Below are 3,930 nucleotides of genomic sequence, written 5' to 3'. Positions count from 1 at the left end.
ATTGCGTTCGTTGTTTTTTGTGCCTGAGCCACTCCAAACTGTGCTCAAAGAGGGAACTGTAGCGCTCTGAAGGGCCATTCTGTCTTCCACTGGCTTTGATATTTCAGCGGCGGTTCCATGAAACAGTGGACGTCAGAGGATGAATCACGCCATTACTGCAGACTGGAGGCAGGCCCCGGACAGCAGCTGGGGTCCAAAATGCCCCTCTCTAAAAAGGAGAAAAAAAACAAAAAAAACACTTCCACCATCTCGAAACTGATTCAGTGCTGCGATGCATTTTCAACTGCGCAGACCGCACAAGTGAGCAGTCCCACGTGCGAGCAACACTTCACGCTGCAATGGGGTGGAGGTTCGCTCTTCCAGCTCATTGTGGAGCAGCGGACTGTGTGTGTGTGTGTGTTAGTATACATGATTTTTAGATTTTTTTTTTCACCATTTAAAATGAATAGGGGTCACAGATAAGGTCTCTTCGGATAGAGGGTGCCCGTAAGTGGGTCAGAGAGAGACCTCACACGATTGGGGGGGGGGGGGTTAGAGTGGGACATGCCCCCATCACAGTGCAGATCCTGCAGAACAGTGCTGTTTGTGAGTGCCACTCACCTACTGACCCAAATTCTGAGCCGGTATACCAGCAGGATCCTCTCCCCTGGGCCCGGCTCGGAGTATCCAGCAGTGATCCTGAATCCAGGTACTTTTCTTCCTCTCCGATACGTCTATCTCATCTTTGCATCTCTGTGATTATCCACTCCTCTCCTACCCCGACCCGTATAACCTGCTGGCTGGATGTATCTGTGTTTATTTTTTCCCCCCCTGCTCACTCTCTGTGTCATCCAGGTCAGCTCAGGGCCTTTTCATCACCATTTCAGCTTTTATACCGAGACACCGAGCTGCTGTTCCACTGCACCCAGCTGCAGCGTGACAGGAACGCTGAGAGGATGCATGGCTTCAGACCGACAGGCCGTGCCCATCCCATCCACCTTTTCCTGTGCCTCTCTCCCTCTCCTGCCTGCACCCCCGACCACCCCTCCTCTCCTCAAAGGGGTTCTTCACCTGCCTCCCTGCCCCCCCCAGCCCTAACATGTTCTTGTCAAAGAACTGCTGTCTGTGTTTACTTTGCCCCTCTCCTGAAATCCTTCCATATGAGGGTGTTTTTACATTCTGACAGGCTGATGCCTCCAGCGATGTCCCCCTAGTCACTCCCCCAGCTCCCCGCACCCCATTTTCCTGTCCTTACTCCTCTCGTCTCCCCCACAGCCCTCCTCTCTCGCCTCAGGGCACCTTGTTCTGTTGTTGTGTCCTCTTTGCAGGTCCCCCCCCCTTACTTATCTCTTCTTCGTCTGTCTTCTCTGCTCCATCACCTCCACCTCCACTCCATTTCCTTCCCTCTCTTTTCTCCCCTCTCTCTTCCCCCTTCCCTCCCTCCTCTGGCTCATCTCTCCTCTTTCCCCTTGTTTTGCCTCCCCTCCTGTAAGCCCCCTCCCCTCCTCCACCCCTCCCTCACCTCGCTCCTCCCTCCGGTGCACCCCCCCCAGCCCCCCCCATGGCCAGGCTCCCCTATGCTCTCCCACTGCTGCTCAGATATGAAAACAAATCAGCCGTGAAATAAGCTCTTTCCTCCATCCTTAATCTAGCTGTCGGAACTCGTTCCTGTCCATGTCAGAAGCACTCGCCCGCCTGCTTTGTCAGACAGCCTGCCCCCAGCAAGGGGTGCTAACTCACCCCTCCACCACTCCAAAATCTGTGTTCTCCCCCTGCGCCCCCCCATCCAACTCCCAGGCTCACCCAAACCTTTATTCACACCCCCCCCCAAGCTTTGAACTCCAGGGTCTTGTGTGACCTACACCCTATTTTCCAATTATCTGCCAGCAAACCCCAGCCAGCCATCCATTTGATTAACTAGCCGTTAATACGGCTGCTTCAGATCAACCAATCTCTGTCTTTTCAGTACAGGAACAATACCTTTCTAATGCTTCCTTTGCCCTGATTGCGAAGAGGGATGAACGGGCGAATAGGGGCAGACACGGCGCCCCTGACGGAAGGGGGGGGGGGGGGGTTGGGGGGGCGACAGGCCTGTGTTCACCAGGATGTCCTGATGTGAGTGATTTATTGTGCCAGTGGAGGGTAAACCTCGTGTTTCGGAGCTCGGGGTCCCGCCAATCTGTTCTACCTCTGTGCCTCTCGGGGGACGTGCTGAACAGCGAATTTCCATTAAATAAACACTCCGGAGGGCTGCTACAGCTAACCGGGACGCGTTTGCTCCAGTTGTCTAAGGGATAACAACAGAGGCTGGAGGGACAGCGGTTCCAGACTACTATTGTTCTCCGAGGCGAGGAAAGCAACCGCTCTCACGTGCTGACTGCAGCCTGTCAGCATACACCACTGTTTACTGTACTGTTAGCGCTAAAGTCCAGCTCACTGCGCAAACTGTGCCACGTCCGCTTTGCCGCTCACGTTTGCATCCATGTGTAAGTTTGGAAATACGACAGTCACGTGATGCACTGTGTTATGATTTTGTTTATTCCTCCAGAAAATGATTGAATCGTGACTATTGTCACTCCTCCGACGACTCAAACAAGTTGTGATTCATCGAAATTCATGGAGATTCATTTACACCCACAGCCTTATTACTTAAGGCTTTACGTGAATCTGAGTGTGAGTTTTGGTTCTGATTTTAGCATAAGCTTAGCTTAAGTTTGAACCATAAGAATCAGATAGCAGTCTAGCTGCATGTTGCTGACTGAGAGTAGCCCAGTGCCATTAGCCCTCTCCACATGAGGGCCAGACAGCTATTCCAGCTAATAACAAAACTCTTTTGATCTGGTTTGATTGCTTTTCAGGTTGATTTTACCAACCACAGACTCGGCTCCATCAGCTGGAGATGGCTGATAGCATGATGGCTGGAAGCATGATACAGCTTTAACAAATGATGCAAAGCATGCTGGGAGGATTTGCTCAGGGATTGTCAAAATAGCCTGTCGTTTTAGCTCTCGAGGTCTCTTTTTGTAGATATAATATCACTGATAATTTAGTCAGATATGCTAAATTTACATTGTGCAGCTAATAAAACTAGCACTAACTAGCACGAAATGTTATGTTTATACAACATATTCACAGAGTTTTATTTTCAAGCCCAACAATGTTTTTCATCCTCTTAAATCCTATTTAAATTTAGAGTCATTACTTTGTGCACTGTCATGGACCTTGTTGATTTCTTTCTAGCTCCTGAAGTGGTCATGGGTTAGCAAGTCAGCTTGGTCCAGCTAAAAGGTATTACCTTAACATTTAGGCACAACAAACAAATACAAGCTAGACACAGAGCGTAGCTAGCGCATTTTAGCCGGACCAAACTGGCTTGCTAACCCAAGACCACTTCAGGAGGCGGTTTGGAGTTAGAACGGATCAATACAAAGCCGTATCAGGGACAGAACACGTCCGACCTGAGTCTAGACTGTAATCATGGCATGTCAGCTTCGCATCTGTTTGGCAGTGTGAAAGATCTTGTTGTTTCAGGCATATCTCCCTGTGTGAATCCCTGCTCCCAACAGGCCTACCTGGAGCCGGGACAGCCTGGAGGTCTCAGCAGGGAGCTGCAGGAGGAGAGATCTATCCCCCCCCCCCCCCCCCCCCCTGAACTCAGCCCTCCAACGGGAACACCTGCTGCCCGGGGAATCCCAAGCATGAGCTGAGGTCCAAGGGGACGCAAGCGGGAACAAAGAGCCCCTCTGTCCCACGGGAGGGGGGGGGGCACGGGGGCCTCACAAATTAACTCCTCGGCTAACTCTTCGAACCCGCCGCGTGTTTGCAGGAGAAAGAGCAGCAGGCGGTGCCCGGCGAGAGGGGGACACCCGGCCACAGAGTCAGGGCGCACGAGAAAGGAGGAGGAGCTGAAAGAGAGGGCAGCCGACGGGCGGTGAGCAGCCGGGAGAGCAG

This window comes from Megalops cyprinoides, chromosome 20, assembly GCF_013368585.1.
Source record: "Megalops cyprinoides isolate fMegCyp1 chromosome 20, fMegCyp1.pri, whole genome shotgun sequence".
NCBI classification, from domain to species: domain Eukaryota; kingdom Metazoa; phylum Chordata; class Actinopteri; order Elopiformes; family Megalopidae; genus Megalops; species Megalops cyprinoides.
The sequence above is the reverse complement of the archived record's forward strand: the minus strand, read 5'-3'. Positions refer to the sequence as shown.